Genomic DNA, 21,794 nt, shown 5'->3' with positions numbered 1-21,794 from the left:
AGAACATGACTCTGCCCTTCAGCAGGGGCCGCGGATCCCTGCGAGATCACCTTTGGATTTGGAGCTCTCACCGCCTTGGCGGGTTCTCAGGAACCAGCACAATGATTCAGCTCCTACATCCCCGAGGAAGGGGTTTCGGAAGCTTCCGTGGGTGCGGTCATCACAGTGAGTCTTGGCTGCTTGACTGCTCAAACAACCCTGTTTGCAGATTTTCCTCCTAATCATTGTTTGGGGGGGAAGAAAAAGCCACTACTTTAATGTAACTGATTCTCAGATTCCTAGACTTATAACTTGATTGCTGCTATGAACACAAAAGGATTAATTTTTCTTTTGAAAAGGATGTTTTTCACATATACCGAGTTGAAAATGTAAACACTCATGTTCCTTCATTGACCTAAATTGTTTGTGAGAAATAAGAATGCAAGAAAAAAGTCAGTGTAGGAATTTTTTTTTTAATTTTAAAAGTAAAAAGGTGTTTCCAGAAGACGTCTCATATCGACCTCATAATTTTAGTAGGGGAGAGTCCTTCAACCCCATACCACTCAACTTCAATTTTCAGAAACCCCAGTAGACGGGACAGGAACTTATAAACTAGGTCCTACTCGCCTGCAGTGCCTCGTGGTGGGTCCTCGGCTCAAATAATGTGTTCCTGCTCTTCTTCTGAGACGTGGAAATAACATAGCTTCAGCATACCCCACAGGTTTGCAGGGGAGGTCAAATCACACAATGCGGAGACTTCTCAGGAGTAGGTGAGGATGTTTGGGGGGGTTATGGGGGCTTGCCTCCTGCGTTGATCTGGTTTTAGTTATGCTATTTATTTGGAAGTTTTAAAGCATCATTAAGGGATCTCATAAACTGTGCCATTTGTCACAGTGGGAAATGGTTTGAGAAACTCTGAGTCGGAGTATGTGCTTTGTATAAATGTTCTTATCAGGTTCAGGGAGATGACGTGGGCTTGGGAGATGTGGGCTGGGGAGATGATGTGGGCTTGGGGAGATGATGTGGGCTTGGGGAGATGATGTGGGCTTGGAGATATGTCGGCTTGGAGACATGATGTGGGCTTGGGGAGATGATGCGGGCTGTGGGAGATGACACAGGCTTGGGATGATGAAGCAGTCTTACAGATAGGCTGTGGGCTCAGGGAGATCATACGGGCTTGGGGAGATGATTTGTGCTTGGGAACATGATGTGGGCTTAGGGTAGTGAGGTCGGCTTGGGGACATGTGGGCCTAGAAACATGATGCGGGCTTGGGGAGATGATGCGGGCTTGGGGAGACCATGTTGGTTTGGGGAGATGATGTGGGCTTGGGGAGATGATGTGAGCTTGGGGAGATGATGCGGGCTTGGGGAGATGTGGGCTTGGAGACATGATGCGGGATGTGAAACAGCAGGGAAATACAGTGAACTGTTTTATTAAAAATATACTACAGATCAACAAATTATCACTAAGTATAGATTACGGCATATCTATCACTATATTCAAAAGCTCCTTGTACTGAAATCGGATACCACATGGAGCGGAGCGTTACTTTTTATCACACGTAGGAGAATGACACCCAAACTATGGTTTCTGAACTGGCTATACTTTTCCTCCTTACCATCAGTGGAAAAGATAAAGTAACCTCTCCAATCATCTATCAAAGGAGTGAGATCTCTGCCAGAAACTAGAATGCCTGCCATTAGTAGCAACAGTTTTGAGATAATGGGAAGTTCATCAATTCCTATGGAAAATATGAACAGCCTCTCCTTGGATGAGGCCATTGTGAATGTCACTATGTCACTGTTGCCGGCAAATGGATTTGAATTCAAAATATTGCTTTATCCAATGGACCAGAAATGAAACCCCCAGAAAATATATTTACATATACAGGCTTTTAAAACCCTCTACAATTTCTGTACCTATAGTATTGGTTTTTAAACTATGTAAGTATACAAATTCATACACCTCAGCATTCATTTTCTCATTAGCCTTTTCTGCCTCCTTTTGTTGGGAAAGATGATGGGCCAGGATTTCGTCTTGTATTACTCTGGCATTCTGCTCTCGAGAAAGCTGTCTCTGAGCGTCATTTCTCTCTTCTTCAACCTGGAGACATTTCATTGGGTTTTGGGTTTTATACCATGAAAAAAAGTCAAAAAAAAGCTTAACAGGGGAATCTTTTTAAAAAGATAAAAAAAACTGTTAAAAAAGACATAGCCTTTTTAAGCACAAGGATCTTTATCACACATAAATAACTCAAATTCTAATTTAAATGACAGCTAAATTTATCACAGAGCAAAAACACAGGGGGAATGTAGTTTCATGAAAGAAAACTTCTTTATAAAGCGTTTAACCAGTTCCATCACAGTCTCAAGGCAATTTAGCCTGTACTTTAACCTAAAAAAGCCAAAATTAACACATGGATTTGAATTAAGACTATTACTTTGTTGAATAGATCAAAACCATCAATCATTATGTTAATAATTAAGCTCAATTTACCTTTCCTTCCTTCAATTATGGTGGGGATTGTCCTGCTCTGGAAGCAGCTTCTAAACTGAGCGACAGTTTCCTCAATGTAGCAGCAATAAACCCCCTTCACAGCTTCCACCTTATCAGATGCAAACTTTTTCTTTTAATTAGGGAGATTTTATTTTTCTTTTGGGTGGAGGGGAAGGTAGTTAGGTTATTTATTTATTCTTAGAGCAGTACTAGGGATTGAGCCCAGGACCTCACTCACGCTAAGCCTGCACTCTACCACTTGAGCTACACCTCCCTCTAATTAGGGAGATTTTAACAGCTTAACAAAGAAGTGAACCCAATGGTCTACTATTCCACCCCAGCCTTGCAGTTTTCTCTCCTCTCCGTAGTAGGGAGGTTCCTTTTTCAGTGCCTACAGCTTCAACCCTGCCTCCTGGAACACACGCTGCGTGTAATGTGGAAAGTTCCTGGTCTTTGTGAGCATCAAGTGAAGAGTCCTTAAAATAAAGGACTCCATTGAATTGGTTGCAGATGGTTTGGTGTCTTTTTCCTAATCCTCCACTTACATGATCTTCATTTGGAGCTCAGGTCTCCTGTTGTTAGGACACAGGGATCCTTTCTGCAGGGGTTCCCGTTAACACTTTATCCACGTAGCCCAGTCTCATGCACACTCGCCTTGGCTTTTCTCTCTTTCATCTTCTCTAACTTTATTCCCTTTGCAGGTTTTTCTACATGGGACATCTTTACCTTTTTTTGGAAGTATTTTTCATCAGTTTCACTGTTTAATCTTTCTCAGAAGCACAAGTTCACACACACACACACACACACACACGCACACACGAGTTCCCCACACCTGTGTTTAGGTGCCATTTTACTGGGCTCTCTCTGTGTTTGACTTAACAGTTTCATTATTCCACAATATCACATTCCAGAGAGAGACAACCATTTTCCTGTGAACTTCTCATTTTGATCCACACTTCTCAGTAAAATGGAGAAAAAGTCACAGACAGACAACATGAGTGCTTTAAGATGCTGGCCATACATATACTGCACCTGTTCCCAAAGACGAGCCTGTGCATCTGAGCTATGACCGGTCATTTGGCGCCATCTGCTGGACACAGAGTCACAGGCTGGGAAAATCAGATCTGACTTCATGATTATCAGGTGCCCAGAGCTGACCTAGAACTGTGCTGAGCAAATTACTTCCTGCTGGAATGAAGTTTTATATCCCTTTAGAACAAATCTCTCCAACTCCTGATAAATATATCATGGCTAGATTACGATGCCCAGTTGTTTGGTCAAACACCAGTTTAGATGCTTCTGTGGACGTATATTTTGGGTGTGATTAGCATTTAAATCAGTAACTTTGAATAAAGCTGATTACCCACCATAATGTTGATGGGCCTCATCCAATCAGCTGAAGGCCTTCAGAGCAAAGACTGAGGTTCCCCAAAGTAGAGGGCATTCTTCTCATGGCTGAAGCATGGAAACCCAATCTGAGTCCAGACTATCGTCCCATGGGATTCAGACTCAAGACTGCAACATTAACTCTTACCTGAATTTCCAGGCTGCAGGACCACCCTACAGATTTCAGACATGATAGAAAGCTAGACAGACAGACAGAGATATAGATAAGCTATTATTTTCATTTCTCCCTTGGAGAACCCTAAGTAATCATCTTACTATATCCCAGCGACAGGGGTATAGCTATGTTAATAGTTTAGTAAAGTACATTGCGGTCATCATCTCATGATATATATAAATTAAATCATTGTGCTGTATGCATTAAACTTACAATACAGTGCTGCATGTTGATTATATCTCAGTAAAACTGGAAGAAATAAATCGCAAATTGGGAGACACAGATTTGGGTAAAACTGAGTGTTTCAAGGACGGGAGTCAGGGGCTTGTAAAGACAAAAAGCCAAGAGGCTGTCAAAAGTTGCCTGATGAGGATTGTGACTGACAGTGATGTGAGCCACCCAAGGAGACATTTGTCCTTAAGGAATCACAGGTATTTTACGGTAGGGGCTTAGTATCTTAAGTCTCTGGCAGGTGTTCCAGATGACTTCATTAGGGCAATAAATGCTCACAGGGCCAGATTCTATGTGGGCTGAGATGTGCATAAGTCACATCTTCTTAGCCCTCTCGAGCAATGCAGACTCCATTTTTATTTTCCTTTCACAAACGCAGTCTTCTGCTGCTGGGAGCAGTGACCCCACCTCAGCCTGGAGGACATTCAGGTGAGCTTCAGCTCACTGGCTAGTGCTGTAGGAATAGCGGAGTTTGCCATCGATCTCTTCCCTGCAGGCGCGGCAGCGCCCACGCCAGCTGTAACTGAGCACAGCTATCTGTGCTCAGGCTGTGCTGGGGTGGGGGTGGGAGCGTTCCTCCATCCTTCTAGGCTCATCTGGCTGGTCTAAGAATTAACCTGACATGAGGCAGACTAACAGGAGAAAAATAAAAATTGAGTAACACGTATACTTCCTGTCTATACCCATGGGAGACAGCCAGGGTAAACGGAGTGAACTCACCAAGAAGGCTGAAGCCCTCACCTTCAACATCATCTTGCTGTAGGCAGCGGTCGGTTACATGGAATGCCCGGAGGAATGAGAAGGTCAGTTAGACAAGGGCTGGAAAAGTGTCACTTTGATTTAGATGTGGGAGTCATCAGTGACTCGCTGCGTGGGAATGGAGGAAGGGAAGACACACCAGAGTGGGTGGGGACAGACTGCTGGTGGGGAAGCAGGCAAATCTCAGGAAGTTTGTCGTCAGAAGTAAGACTGTCTGGTTCAAGTGAGAGGGAAGAAACAGGGAGGTGTTTACAGAGAGGCGAATTTGAAATCATCACTGAGAAGGAAGAAGGTGCAAATTAACTAAAAAAAGGAGTAGGACCACTGGGCAGTGCATGACTTTCTTCAGCACTTAGATGCCTAGGGGAACATAAGGAGGAAGAATGAGAATCAGTCTGTTGTGTAGTTGGGAGTTTTGCCAAGTAAGTACACTAAAAGGACGGTAAAGGGAATAAAGGATCTAAGTAGGAGTTATTAAAATTTTAGCTCCTGAAAATTGTTGAGAAGGAGAGTATTTCCTTTACGGTCTTATGTTCAGTGACTGGGAACCTGCAAATTAAATTGACTAAAGCAGATTACTGTGAGAAAAAAATTACGTATGAATACATGCAGGAGCTCACAAAGCAATGTGATTTGAAGGGGTGGCTAGAAGTGGGGGCTTAAATACAATTTAATACGTGACAGGAAAAGGAGAAAGGCATTTTCTGAAAAACAAATGACTTCTTGGTGAAAGGGGAGAGAAACTGCACTTATGGTAGAACAAGTGACATTTAGGAAAGAGAAATAATGCCTTAGGAGAATGTACGGGAGAGATGACAGGTTTGTGACAGCGTCCGTTTGCGTCTAGTGCTTGGAACTTGTCTCTGATTTTAAGACTGTTTCCAAAAAGTAAGTAAATAAATATAGAGAAAATGAAAAACCTGAGGCAGATTTCATTTCTCCATGAGGAAACATCTGTGAATCAGTGTTTAAGGTAACATGCAGAAAGTTTGATGGCACTGTAACAATCGTTGTGATCCATCAGAACATTGATGAAACAGCCACAGCAGATCCAAACGCTGTCCGTCTAAATCTTTAGGTCTATAGACAGTGATTAACACTGGAAAATTCAAAAAAGCTACCAATCAACACTGCCCAAAAACAATGACAAGTTTGGTGGGTGGTTGGGTGCTGTTTAAACAGCTGGCATCCATGCTCAGTTTGAGTATATAATACTCCAAAGTGCTGGGTTTTATTCCCAAAATCTGCTTAAAAGTCAATGAGATGCAGAGAAATGTGGTTTAAAATACTACATCAATTTTAATCATGCACATATAATACAAAAATATTTTCCTTTAATAAACATTGCCAGTATCTTACTTAACAGGAAATAACTAAAATGTTAGGCAAACAGCCCAGCAGGTAAAATGTTTACTATTTATCTTGTAGATTGTACACTTTTTCTTCAAAATCTCCACATATTCTTGACATGCTTTCGAAACCAGATCTTCTCTTAGACTTGATTCATCCATCGAGCCTACAAGAGAGTCTGTAGGACTCAGACTGAAGTTCAGTAGTAGCTGGAAAGAAAATGAAAGAATTAGATTCTCTACTTAAAATACTTCATAGGTAACTAAATGTCAGTTTATTTTTTAAGAAAAGCTGAGACTCTTCTAAGTTTTAAGAAGAATGATTACAACACAAAACACAAGGTTACTACTCTAGACTTTGCCCAGGGCTGCACGTTGAATTAACTACTCTTGTGGCTAAGGATCAGAGCACCTGGTTTTCTCACTCTTCATTCATTTACTCAGCAACCATGTGCTAAGGCACTGTGACAAGCACTGGAACCACAAGATGAAGATGACAGAGTCCACCCTGAAAGATCTTGTACTGTAAACTGGAAAAACAGATGAACAGGCAGTTTCGGTACAGAGACATAAATGCCATGACAGGTATAAAAGAGGGCACAGTTGGAACACTCAGAAGGGACGTCCAGCTTTGTGTCAATACTGTCCCCTCTTTGGTGGCCGTGATGTGTAAGCAGATACCTGAAGGAGGAGGAGAAAGTGTGGGAGGGAGAGGCAAGAAGCAAACACAAAGAGCAGAGGCAGGAAGGGCACCCGAGGAGCTGGACGCAGTCGACAGCCTCTGGAGCACAGGGGCAGAGCAGGGGAGTAAAGAGATACGGCTGAAGATTTGGCAAGAGCCAGATCGATGTGGGTGTTTTTCTTCCAAGCTAAGGAAGTTGGAAGTTTTCCTGAGGGCAAAAGGTTAACCAGTGACAAAGAGAATGATAGGAAATTTAATTGTCATCCACCAGGTGACAGCTACATGAACTGTGTTTGCTTGAGTCTGGGTTTTTGGCTCAGTCACTACCAGAAACTCGAGCTGATGACCTCCATGCTTTCTGAGAACAGGTCCGTGCGCAGGTGACAGGCCCACGGGGACAGCAGGAGAAGGAAGGGCACAGCCAGAAATAGAGAAACACAGACTTCTTGAGTTTTTTTTAAAGCTATGGATCATGAGGAATACACGAGGAATAAGTATATTTATCATTATGAATGAAATTAAGCTTTCACATTTTCACTAGATATGTGTAAGAAAAACATTTAACATAGTATCTGTTATTCAAACAATAGAAAGAGGTGCCCATTTACTGTTTACAGTGTAGTTCGGAAATCAACGTCTAACTTTAATTCAGAAATGTTGGCAACATACCTTCTTTCAATTCTGTAGCTATATAAATCATCGACTTCTTCTGCATCTGAAATGAGTCAAATATTATTTTTAATGTTTAAGTTAACGAGAAACACTATTATAGGAATGACAGCTAGCTTATGAAATGTGGCCTTTAAATACTACTTTTAGAGACTTGACCTAACTGGGGATTGCTTAAACGAAAAATAATCACATGAATGAAATAAATTGCTACTTACTTTGATTTTAGATAATAGAGAACATACATATGTAAGGCTATTTAGATTCACTTGATGAAAAGCACAATAAATACTGCCCTATCACTTACACATAATTTTACAGGGCGATGCCCGATCTTATGAGCACCAAAGAGTTTCAACAATTCATGTTTCACACTGAATGCATTACGTTGTCATTCTTAGAAAAATTTACCCTTTATAAAGTTTAGTTTTTTTAACGTTAATGGATTTTTCCTTTAAAATGAGCTTTCCATTCCTGCACTTTTAGAAAACTAAGATTTTAAGTCTGTTCTATGCCTAATGTTTTTAGTACAGAATCGTAGATACACAAATGAAGAAAGGGGTTCTGTTATAATGTCAAGCGAAAATTCTACTGCAACAAGTTAAATGTATTTTGCTCTCTGTAGATGACTAAAATATTTATGTCAGAAAATCTGCTTGAAGAAAAGAAAAGGAGAGGCTAGTGCCAGTTTTCAAAGTTGGTTTCTGATTCACAACTTCCTAGAGTTAGAAACAAGGAAAACAATACCTAATTCTTTAACTGTAACTTTGTTTCCATTCTAGAAACTAGGGCCAACTTTTTGAAACTTGACTTAATTAGCTACGTATTTAATTATGAAATGTGTGGGGACACTTCAGACTTCAAGTGTCCCCATCTAGAGTGTTCTTTTTAAAAATCTTTCTTATAAAAGTCACCCGCTCACTAAACAGGGTCTAAATAGTACATGAACATAATAAACACTGTGGTGATAACAGCGACACGAGAGCCCAGGCCTTTGTAAATGTTAGGTGCAAAGACAAGATTTTTGGCTACCGTTTTGCCAATATTTTCAGAGCCTGTTTTCCATAACATTGTCTGACGAGAGCATTCTAGAGAGGCCTATGCCATCAACAACGTGACAACAGTGCCAGTGAAGTGAAAACGCCTAGCAGATGAAGGGAAAAGCCTTTACTGAAATAAATCATATAACCATTAATAAACACTATGCAAATGTAGATCACACTTTTACATGAGTGAATGTGAGATTACTATCTTTCCTCTGCCAAAGCTATTTTCCTAAATAGGTTACTTCTGGGACCTTTATGTTTATTTCTAGGTGAGGACCCCTATGTCCAGATGGTGGAAGTGTCTGAAGTCCAACATTAATAAGGAGAAGGCACCTGCAGTTTACTTAAACTTTTCCATTTAACAAAACACAGAAGGTGAGAAACTCATACACAGGAAGACAATGTATCAGCAAGATTTAATTCTATGATTTTTAATTAGGAGGATTCTCTCATAATGGCAGTTCGCAGACTATGTCCCATAGAAATGGAAGGTCCCACTGGGGACACTGCAGGATTGAGGTCAAAACTGAGGTCACAGGCTGGAAGATAATGCTGCCCCTCTCTTTCTGAGATCAATTTGATAAAAACACACTTGCCAACACGTATACACACACGTTCATTTCCGAAGTGAATATATTTTCAGATTATTGATACTTTTAAGTTCAAACTTGGTATCATTCTTATTTTAAATGTTATAAAAATAAGTACAATTCCAGAAATGTATAAAACCAAGGCATTTAACCACTCTCATTCAGTATCCTGTTGTAAATAGGTTAACGTATGAAGGAAATGACACTTGTCAGTTTGTAACTATTAAATACATGTATTTTGCTGCAGAGAAAAGAAATGAGAAAGAATTTGTTGATCAAGGAGCTAAAAAATTAAGTCCAGAGAAAAAGTGAATGAAAGAAAAGAACTGGAAGAAGTTGAGTGATGTCTTTCAAAAGATAACGTGCTTCCTCATTTGTCCATTCAGACAAAATGAAATGAGGGCAGGAGGGAGTCCTCAGAGTAGAGAACTGATACCAGAAACAAGGTTACTAAACTCTGCCTCCACCTTATGAGAAGTGAGCTTAACTACTGTGATAGTTTGATTAGAATTAAAATTCTGAGTGGATGTGCCCTGCCTTGGAAGCCTACTTTTAAAAGAAACGTGACCAAGATACTGCTGAGACGCGTGCTGTGTCATGTAAAAAGTTAAAGTCTTAGGAATATTAATCGTTTTAGCTCTGGTGCATTGGTATAATCCCATTTAGAAAAAGGGCTGCTAAACTGAATGGACATTTGAGAAATTTAAAAATTATTGAAATAAATCATTAGAAACGTTTCAAAGTGTCAGTAATACACCAAAAGTCCAAAATCAATCAGTGTAAAATTTAGTCTTCCTATTTAAAATAGATTTGAAGGACATTTATTAACTATTGTGGCCCTGCTTCATGTTAGGCACACCAATACTTAAAACTCTTGAACATAAAAAAAGTCTTTAAAACAGAGAATTTTGCTGTTATAATATTGTCTGGAATCAATTTTTAAGTTTTCAGTTCTCAGAAACAAATTCCTATGTGCAAGAAAATCTAACAGCGATGTATCTGCTCAGGCTAATTTTAACTTTTTGTATTTTTAGTAATATAAGTTAAGTAACACAATGAGTAAAACTGTAAAATTGCTTCTGACATGTAGGACAAAACATCCCAGAAATAACTAGAATGTGAAATCTGAGGGTAAAAATTAGCAAAACAGATAAGGGGTCCATCTGTTACCACTACAACGATGACAAGGGAAAAGGCTATACTTCATGCAGCAGTAAGAGAGGCAATAAACCCAAGTGTTACGAACTGGAAAAAGCTTCCTTCGACAACCAGCGCGACTGAAATCACAGACTTAGAACAACACTTCTGTCAAGCTAGAAAAAAATGCGGAGCAAGCTGGAACTTCACAGTAGGAACAGTCCAAAATGTTAAAACCTTGCAAATAAAGGAGAATGTTAAAGTCAATCCCAATGTCGTTTTGAACATTTTGCTTTCTAGAACCATAGCTGAAAAGCTGTGCAAGTCTGTTGTTTTGTTAAGCCCCATGCAAAAACCCATCCCTTCCTGTCATTAAAATGACAGTATGTTCACACCTCTCATAGCATTACTTTATGTTTTCCCAGCAGAAATAATTACATCCCTAGCAATTCCAGAAGGCACCTTCTTTCTCTAAGTCTGACTAAGAAATCTGTAAACAGTAACTGTACAATAGCTCCTGTGAAGCACCCTGTAGTGCTGAGGAAGCCGTGTCTCTGCACCCGGACAGAGCGGGGCTTGTTAATCTCCCTGCTAAATCTAGCGTGATTTGGCCCCACGGCCCCACAGAAGAACTACGTGTGCCTTGGAAGTACAACACTGAGTTTAAAATAAGTTATTTTCCAGTGTACCTACAAGTACTAAAAAATAGACACCTCTTTCCTCCAAAAACATTAAAGGAAGGAACTGTCCTCAGGAGCTTTCTCTCGCATTGCTTTTGCACTCACACTCACCATCATCCTGTAAATGACACACTGGCGATTTTTTGGTGACAACTAATGAAAACATTTCGAGTTTGCATCATGCTTAGCCGCTGACAGAAGTGTTAGCCATGCATTTTTTTTTTTAACACCACGCAGTCTGGTTTCATGACTCTGAAGCACTTAGACTCGATTTACCCACAACACTGTCTACGAAACCTGAGCTTTTTTCTTCTTCGATTTATTATGACATGAAGCCAAGTGAGAAGAAACAGGTTGGGGCCTCACTTAACAAGGGCCTGTGCTACCTTTCTCTACATCAAGAAGATCATGAAAACACCATCAAACCATAAGCCAACGCGCACCGCTTTAAATGGCTATTTTAACAACGATACACAATGAAAACTGGTTGTAATTTAAAGACTCCCTATCGTTGCCACCTCGGTATTCCTACAGGTGAGGGCAAGACAGAGACAGAAGCGAACTTCATTTTAAAAATTTAAATACTTGCTATACTTGACTACATATTTAGAAATGTTCTACAACTGCTCAGTAAGACATTTTATAACAATTAAAATAACAATGCTATAAGTAAAATAGCAATTAAGGATGTACTCTTACAGAAGAAAATGATAAAAATTTTAAACTTAAAAACAGAACTTAATGTTTTTAGTGTTACAAGTTTATTGAATTCATAAAAAGAATTTATCTTGGATTCCTTTAAATAAAAAACATCTGTATGTGGTTAAGTATCTCGATGCCAATCATTTACTTATGCTTAGGGGCAGAAAAACTGGGGTGCAGGCAAACTTGAAAATTACTGTGAACCAATGCCAAACCGAAATCAATCAGAAACTAAGCCAAACATTGGAAAGTGTATCTCTAGTTATTAGGCAATAATACTTAATTTCTAAAATAGAATTTAAAATGGAGCTTTTGAAGAAATTTGAAATTTGTCAGTTTAGTTGCATTGATTGAATAAAGTTAATGACAGGTATCTCTTGAAAATTACAAGTCCAGGGACTTTAAAAAATTATAAAATTTCTGTCTCCTTTCTTTATTAGCACAATTAATTATGGCTTTTACTTAGTGTGCAGAAGTCAAATAAACAACTCAGAATTTCATCAAATTAAAAACAAGAATTATATCAGAAATCTGAAACCCAAGGGAAAAAAGATAATACAACTAATCGTGAACAAGTGACCGCCCGTGCTAGTTGAAGGGTCTGAAAAATTCCTGAAGTTCCTTCTTCGAGTAACATTCCTTTTGGGCTCTACGCTAGTAGTAGAACTTTCAGCAGAAGGCGGTCCATCAACAGGCCTTGCAGGAACAAAGCCGAGGAAAGAACTCTTGTGCTGTTTCTCCAGCTGCAGTTTAGTGTTCATCTCTGCCAGCCTCTCATTAGCCCTGCGGGGATTGCAAAACACACATTTCATTCATTTCATTTTCTCCCTAAGTGATGTGTATTTTTAAAGTTGCTGTAATAGTAAACAGATTGCCCCATTAAACTGTGTTTTGACACCAAAAAATACATCAGCGCAGACCTACTGTAAACAATTACAGTTTAAAACTGTCCTAAAGAAGGATGTATGGGCCTGGGGGGGCCGTTAACTAACAAGTACTTCAAAGTGGGGAGAGTCAGAGATGGAGACGCCCCCACAGAGGATTCCCGCTGCCTTCTGCACTGGCTGCATCTAGACATACTCACCCTCAGTAAACCAGTTTAGAAATAAAAATTAAACCATCCCTCAAAGCCACTTTCAAGCATTTGCTTTCACCCCCCTTATATACACATTTCACTCATTACCTGGGAGAAATTAAGCATGTAGCACTGAGGAACAGTTTAGAGCCACCACCTCTAGGGGGGGCACCAGGTGGCACAGTCCACGGTGGGAAAGAACTACGACAGCGCCAGGGGCAATTTCAAGTGTCCCCCAATTTCCCAAAGCTCACTTTGTTACTTTGCTTTTACCAGAGGCCTACATCAACACCTGTTTTCCATAACTAAAAAAATCTCAAGCAGCATTTTCACTTTTATGAAAAAAAAGCAAAAAGCCAGAATAGCACTGGGTGCTTGTTTTAGCCCAAGCCATCAGAGGGGCAACGAGCACCCCAAGCAGCGAGAGGGGCCCCACCGAGCTCCTTCCCCAGAACCACACTCAGTATCCCGGCATCACGCCGCCACAGCTTTGGACTGTGTCTGTAAGCACCTGTGCTTTATGCATATTTCTTTTATGCACCCACCAGCAAGATGTGTCCTAAGGTAACTGCCTCTTTGCTTTACACCGACAACTTTCATAGAAACACTCTACTTTTGGATAGCGGGGAGACCTGTAGCTTATAACACTGTTATTCAGGCACCGGAGGTGGGCTCTGCCCTTTCTGTCTTCCACACACCCCCTCGGGCAGGCCACCATATTCTTTTTAGCCACTTTGTGAACCACTATACTGCCCTTCACCCCATGTTAATTTCCCCCTTTCCCAAGCATGCCTTTACGTAGCGGAGACAAACTTAGAAGGATACAGTACTTCGTCTCATGGTGCCCACTAGTGGTAACACCAAATATCACAATCAAGAAAGTAAATTCACCAAACACCAGAATGGGGCCCCTTGGCTTTAAGTTGTACTCTTCCAAAACACAGTTAATTTTAAACTCATTAACATTTCTATTTCTGGGAATTCCAGCTAGAAATTTTGTGATAATATGGCTGTCTAAATTACAAAGTTTGCAAAACCCCTAGCTTAAAGACTAGATCAGGTTAAATATATGCAAATACAAAAAATAAAGTCATGTAAAAGCAACAAAAGGCAGTGAGATGCAAACTGCCCTGGACTGACATTTTAAGGAGAGTTCATTTACTAACACCATTTCCCAAAATTACACTATCTAGTTAGCTCTCACTTGCTACTCACCTCATGCACTTGGCTCAATAAAAATTATGCCTAAGAGGCAAATTAATGACCTAAATTATTTTCTATAATGCTACGTTTTCACTTACGAGTTTAGTTGACTTGCCAATGACATTCTATTTTCTAGCTCTTCCAGGTACAGTCGTTTGTATTTTTCCAATTCTTTTTTCATTAGAATCAAATTGAAAAGTTTTACTTTTCAGTTCAGGTTCCAGATCTTTAACTTTGTGTTCCATTTGACTTACTGAAGCACACTTATACTCTCTTAACAAGTTTTCTTGAGATGCTGCTTGTACCTAAAGCAAGTTAAAAGGATACAATTTTAAAAATAATTATAACCTGAGTAATTACAGTATATTTGTTCCCTTTAGTTTTGAGTCAATGATTGAGAGAGCAATTTTAAGTGTGGGAAAAAAAGCCGAACATTAAAATACTTATCATCAATGTCAAGTGAATTAAATCTGAATTAAGAAATTAAAGTTGAATCACTCTTTTATTAGTACTCATATAATGTGATAGTTCAAAAAATAATAGGATCAATTTAAAATTTAAAAAATTGAACAATACAACCTAAGAGAAATCCCAGAGTGTGGTACAATATTTAAATCACAATATATTCTTTTCCTCCTAGTAGTCTTGACTTACACCAATTGCTCTTAAAAATGATTCTCTAGTGAGAATTGTTCTGAAAGATCAATTTAGTGATAGTAATGATGGAAACTGAATTATTTAGAGGGAGTAACAAATGTGGCCTTCCTTCCAGAAATCTACAAAACAAACTGCTATATGGGAAGTAGAGGAAACACATAAAATGTACATATCCGAACTGTAATTCTCAGCGAAGTGAGTTAGAGCACGTTACAGATCAATGCTTCACCTTTAAAAACTGGCTGAGTTCTTTCAGTGTTTCTACTACATCCCGTCTTTCTCACTTTTCAGTCTCCCGTTTGTACTGCTCCACTTGACTGCGTTCCACTGTGTTCATTTCGAGGTGATGTCTGAGTTTTACTACTTCTTCTTCCAACTTCTTTTCTCCTCCTCTAGTGTTTCACATTTCTTTTGCAACTCTTTCATAGATATAACTCCTTTAGAAGAAGTTGAGTTTCTGCACTCAGATGGAGAAGTACTGAAGATGTAGATTCCACTTTTGTTGGAAGATCAGCATTCTGCAAGAAAAAGATAAAATTGTTTGGTAATGAGGTTAGCAGACTGAGAACAGCCTAACTCTAACCCAGCATCAAAGGTTGAAATAAATTCAGTTACAATAAAATGGTATCTACCTTGTGGAATGGAGAAACTCAAATTACTCAGAAAATCAAGAAAAAAGTTCAAACCACCAAGAGTCACAAAAATATACTGTTCATTGTCATCATCTTTGTTATACACTTGTACTTGATTTTACACTCTTATTTTTCTGTAATTGTTTCATGTCTTTCCTACATAAAATGCCTATAAGGCACCTGTTAGCAGAAAGTCTCTTACCCCTTCCTCCCCCAAGCCTTAACTCCATGATTTTTAAAGTTTTAGGGAGACCATATTGAGTTACTTAGGGCTGCATTAATAAATGCCTCCCAAAACAAGACTTTGAAAAACAGACTGCAATTAATACATCTTACAAATATGGATTCTAATGCCACAAGCCTTTCTCTGAACTACAAATATTTTATGCTAGTTTGAATTGCATTCCGAGGAGCAATGAATGATTCACACAGAGTTAAGGAGAAATCCATCTCCTAGTGTAGTGGTTTAGTAAGATGACCCATACATTTTTCTAAACAACAACAAAAAAGCCTTAATTCTTGTAATCCTTTGTGGCTCTCCACAAAACAAGAGAACATACTCAACAAAAACAAAAAAACTTGCTGGAATTTCAGTGACACTGACTTGGGAAGAACTGCTTGCCTTCAGATAGAAGGATCATTTGGTGAGACAAGGCAGGTGGAGGTGGTGGTTGTAAAACATCTCTACAAATTCCTTGACATTTCCCCTGTGAAATTCCCTCCCCTGAAATATGTGCTGGCCTCAGTCAACTGGTTTCTAGGGGACAGAATGTGGGGGCACTGCTGTGTGATTTCTAAGGCTAAAGGGCTTCTGACTTTCACTCCATAGGGATGCTCACCCTTAGAACCCAGCCACCACGTTGTGAAGCCCAGGCCACCTACTGAGACTTTGTACACGCAGCTGTCCCAGCTGATGACCCCAGGGAATGTCCTTAACCAAAGCCAGCTCCAACTTCCAGAATGTGCATGAACAAGCCTTTAGATTATTCTAGTGCCCGCTTGATGCCAAGTGGAGAAGAAATGAGCTGGCTCCACTGAGCCTTGTCTAAACACAGATTTGTGAACCAAGCAAATGCTGTTTTGAGTCACCAGGTTTTGAGGCAGTTTATTATATAAATTATTAGCAATAAATAACTGGCACAGATATTGATATTAAAAATGGGGCACAGCCATTAAAAAAGAACCCAAAATGTGGGGATGCCTTTGAACCTGGAGGTAGGTGAAACCTGAACAGATGTAGAGAAGAGTAAGAGTGAAAATCCAAAGTGTCCACGAGACTGTTAGTGGAAGCCTGAGGGCCCTTGAAGGGCTGAGAGTGAAGGCTTCTAGGCCAGGGAAGAAAATGACACTGAAACCGGAGGAAACGGGACTCTTGCTACCTAACAGCTGAAAGTAAAATTGACGAGAGAGATAAGCTAAAACAAACAAAAAGATTATTAAATATAAAGGAACTAGGACTCACTGGGTTCAAGTATCTGTATCCTATTTAAAGCATCTCCATGTGCCCAACTGTCACATAATGGGTAAGCAGAGAAATGGCTTCCGGGCTAAGATCAAATCTAGGGTGCTGCCAGGAAAACAGTCTAAAGATGAAGCCAAGACTTTGTTAAGACCTTGGAAAGATTTAAGGTGCTGCCTCAAATTCCTTTAAAGATCTTAAAAGCATAAGAATTTTAAAGGCATGGTCCCACAACAGCTTCACAGAAAGCCCAAGGTGAAGACTTTATCTCAAAAAGACGTGAGAGTAGCTTTTCCAATGGCATGAACCCCAGTAAAATTCACAGGAAACTCAGTTTTAAGGAGAACTGTGGTAGCAAAAACACTGCTTGCTAGCTTGGACTGAAAGAGACAGACAGTGCAAAATGGGAAGAGGCCTTTGGGTTTTTCTTAGAAGGTCTACAAGGAGGAAGCTGGCTTGAGAGAACTATTCAGCTGCAAACACAGGTCACTGCTCATGAAAGGGACAGAACAAAGAGCTCAGAGAGGGCAGCGAAGGAGAACCCCCCCCCAGGGTTAGGACTAAGTCCTAATCAAAGAGCCGGCAGCATCAGGCTGCATTTCAGAACTGCTATGGACCAGTGTGCCTCCCATCTTCCATCTGTGAGTGAGGGAGTCCTTAGCAGTTCAGCAGAATGTCGGGTGTGTGGCGGCAAATAACCTGTGTCTCCTTATCCTCAAGCCTCAGCACTGAGAGGAGTGTACCCAAGGGGCTGTACTCCAGAAACCACGCCCAGGAACCTCAGCCCCACCTGGACCTGGTGAAGATGGGAAAGTAAGACCTTGGGCTGGAGCCTGAGCCTAACACCACAGCGACCGAGACCTGCTCTGGAACTGAGTAGGGATAAGTGGATTTCTTGTATGGAAGCAGTAAGAAAACATTGTGGCTAGTGAGTAGATTATGCTGGTTTTTGAATGTCTCCATAAGTTTTCAAAATTAATTCCATAAAAAAGGTAGAATATGGGCCAACCTTAAGTGCCCTGCTCCTAATGAACAGAAACAGTGAAAGTGGCACCCAGTGAACTGCAGGGCGGGTTTGAAAAGGCAATTCAGCTTCTGCCTCGCTCTTAACCCTGGAACCTAGTCTCAGGTGGGCAAGCTCAGGCCACAGAGACAGCTTAGGTGTTCCAGGGGAGGTGGTCCACCTGCCTGCCCCACCAAAGCCACAGCCCACCATCAACCATCAGACATCAATGGATGAATCTTCAAGTGATTCCAGCCCCTCGCCTTTGAGCTGCCCCACCTGAAGCTGAGAGGAATAGAGGCCGGCTGTCTTGGCCACACTTTTCCTAAGTGTAGGTTGTGAACAAAATAAATGCTTATTTAAGCCACTGAACTTTGGGGAGTTTGTTAGGCAAAAACAGATAAACAGAAAAGTGGATGAAAAAAGATAGTAAGAAATGTAACTTGAATATAGTAGAAATTGGTCTCCTATAAACTGGAATGTAACAAATGTTGAGATTAACTTACTAATGACAAAGTGCTGATGAGAAGCAGATAACTGAAAGACCTAAGAACTAGCGAGAAGGAAGATACTTTAGAGTTCCCTCCAATTACAATTTCTTACAAATAGGCATGTATTTCACAATTTCCCCTCAACTTTGAGGATAAGGAAGACTGGTAAGCAAGGAGACAGGATTTGAAGTCTAATAATTGAAAAACTAGAAATAGTTTATCAAAATCAGCCTTTTTACCTCATTTCAATTAACTGAAATTCCAAGAGACAGGCAGCTTTGAGAACTTACTAATCTAGCACTCACTCTTCATTTTCCTTTCCTCAGAGAGAAAATAAAATATTATGGAACCATAAATGTAGTGTCCTTTGGCAGTATTTAAATACAATTTTTCCTTTACCTTAAAAGCTTGTTTGTAAGGGAAGGTAAGACTGTCTCAGCTTCATGTTGTAGTACAATGCTTCTCCATATCACACAGATTGGCTTTGAACTTTTGAAATTCAAATTACTAATCTGTTATCTGTTTCTGATAAACTGATTGAATATTATCTAATTTTTAACAGCTGTACTCTTGAAAATTTTCCTTGGATGGGATGAAATATTTATTTCATTAATTATGCATTAAGCTATAGAATACAGCTAGGCATCTCTCTTTTTAAGTAAAAGGAGGTAGACACAGGGAGCTGAGAATGCAGGATCTACACCAAGAACAAGATCGGCACCAGTGTTACACACAAGAACCAAGCCAAAAGAGGACTTCATCGTGAACCACAAGATGATGGATTAGAGAGGCTTCCAAAGAGGAAGGTTGAATTAATCTTTTCCAGGCTTAATCTTTTGCCTCTAGAAATCTATGGGTGAGTCTATGAATTATAATGAGTGCAACATAATGAAGTATATTGCAGACTGAGTCAGCAGATCCCGTGACCATGATTGCATGGAAACTGGAGTGAAGTGGGAGGCACTGGGTGAGAAACTAAAGGTCTGAATGAGGGGGGAGGAATGGACTTTATCTTTGCAAGCCTACTTTCTGTCATGTCACAGAGTCAGCAAGGCATAAGCTGGCCACAGGCCCCTTCAGGAAGCAGCAGATCTCCACAGAAGTAGAGTTACAGACATTCCACGACACTGACTTTTTATTATTATGTAAAACAACTGGTAATATGCAAGATGACTCGGAAAGAGTTCTCATAACATCTGAATTGGTACTGGCATAGGACAGACATAGATCAATGCATCACCACTGAGAATCTAAAAGAAACCCTCACATTTACGGTCAATTGATTTTCAATACGAGTGTCAAATAACTGAATGAGACAGTAATAGTCTTTTTAACAAGTGGTACTGGGACAACTGGATATCCACATGCAAAAGAACAAAATTCGACCTCTACCTCATACAATATATATAAAATTAACTCAAAATGAAAGAGCTAAAACTACACAATTCTTAGAAGAAAACACAGACGTGTGTCTTCATGACTGGATCTGGCACTTGTTTCTTAGATAGGACAATAAAAGACAGAAATAGATTAACTGAACCTCATCAATATTTAAAACTTCTACTCTTCAAAAGACACCATCAAGGAGGTAAGAAGGCAAGCTCCTGAACAGGAGGAAATACTTGAAAATCCTACATCTGATCAAAGACTTGCACCCAGGATACAAAAAGAACTCTTACAATTCCATCATCAAAAGATAATCCAATTTCAAAATGGGCAAAAACCTGACCAGACAGGTCTTCAAAGAAGATACACAAATAGATAAGCACATGAAAAGACCCCCAACATTCTTAGTCATCAGAAAAATGCAAATCAAAACCACAATGAGATGCCAGTTCACACCTACCAGGAGAGCTGATGACCAGTCTCGTGACAGGAATGCATAGAAATGGGAGAATTATACACTTGGGATAAAATGTTAATGGTGCAAGCCACTCTGGAAAAACAGTATGGCAGTTCCTCAAAAGGTTTAAACAGAGTACCCTATGACCCATACGACAGGCATTTCCATTCTTAAGTCTATTCCCCAAAGAAATGAAACATGTTTACACCAAAATCTTGGCACAGAAATGTTCACAGCAGCATCATTAAGCAATAGCCAAACAAGCAGACGGCAACCCAAAGGTCCATCAACTGATGGATGGATTAAACGGTTTGCCCCACAACTGAGTAACTGTTCGACAATAAACAGAAATGGAAATACTGACAAGCGCTGTAACATGGATGAACCTTGAAGACGTTTTGTCAAATGAAAAAACTAACCATGAAGGACCACACAGCATGTGATTCCATTCATGTGAAACACCCAGAACAGGCACATCTATAGAGATAGAAGTCAGCCTGGTGGCTGCCGGGGGCTGAGGGGGACAGGGGGCTGGGGGTGATGGCCAAGGGATGCAGGCTTTTTTTTAAGGTGATGGGAATGTTCTAAAATTGATTGTGGTGACAGCTGCACATCTCTGAATATACTAGGAGATACTAACTATGCATCCTAAATGGGTGACTTATATGATACGTGATTTTTTTTTTTTTTTGGTGGAGGGAAGTAATTAGGTTTTACTTCTTTATTTTTAGAGGAGGTACAGGGGATTGAACCCAGGACCTTGTGTATGCTAAGCATGCACTCTACCACTTGAGTTATGCAATCCCCCCTATAATATGTGAATTATATCTCAATAAAGTTAAAAAAAATCCAAAGGCAGGATCTAGACAATTTTCTTAATTGTCTATTTTGGGTGTACATTCATGATCTGAACTTCTCCATGCTTTGACAACATGTCTAAAATGAAGAGAAAATGAAGGCAATGTCTAACTTCAACTGGTTAGTATAATGACCTTTCTGCAGAAGGTATTCTGAAATCCGTGAAATAAATACACACAGATTCTATATCCATTCACAAAAGTGAAGATGCGACATGACAATTTTCTGGAACATGGCATGAAACATTATCGTCTGATTTTATCTAGCTTGCCTCATTGTGGTGAGAGATCACTACAAAATACTGTTTAATAGGAAAAAAGTAATTTCTGTGAGGAAAGATGTATAATTTTCAACTTCTCTAAGGGTAAATGTTATAAGAAAAAATATATAAAGAAATGGTAGGCTGAAAGTCAAAGTTTAAGAAACAAGTGCATTATAAAGATAATAAAAGTGTAATTATAATGAAGATACAAAAGAAAGCTGTCCCTGAAAAGCTAGTGTCCTGCAACACTCTGCGCTGCTAGATTTCACATGTACTGGGTTCGCAGCTTGATGTGACCTCCTCTCTGACTCCTGTGTCTCATTTTCTGAGTTAGTGTGATGATGTGCTGTCACCTCCAGGGAAGCTTCCAACATGGACACTTTCTTTCGGGTGTCAGTCAGCTCTTGCTGAAGCTGTCTCATACAGGCC

At 40.0% G+C, this 21,794-nt stretch overlaps 1 long non-coding RNA gene across 2 annotated transcripts; it reads right to left on the bottom strand.

The window, feature by feature from the left end:
- Positions 1–6,351: 6,351 nt before the first annotated feature.
- Positions 6,352–21,788, bottom strand: LOC106731169. 2 transcript variants are annotated; one of them, XR_004318462.1, is made up of 5 exons: positions 21,641–21,788; positions 15,047–15,335; positions 14,259–14,465; positions 7,728–7,773; positions 6,352–6,586 (listed from the first exon to the last, which is right to left on the bottom strand). It is a non-coding gene; the product is annotated as an uncharacterized LOC106731169 (long non-coding RNA). The 2 variants fall into 2 exon arrangements; XR_004318461.1 differs by lacking the exons at positions 6,352–6,586; positions 7,728–7,773 and adding an exon at positions 11,919–12,665.
- Positions 21,789–21,794: the final 6 nt, after the last annotated feature.

This window comes from Camelus ferus, unplaced genomic scaffold, assembly GCF_009834535.1.
Source record: "Camelus ferus isolate YT-003-E unplaced genomic scaffold, BCGSAC_Cfer_1.0 contig2522, whole genome shotgun sequence".
NCBI lineage: Eukaryota > Metazoa > Chordata > Mammalia > Artiodactyla > Camelidae > Camelus > Camelus ferus.
Note: the sequence above shows the minus strand (reverse complement) of the source record. Positions and strands in the feature narration are given on the sequence as shown.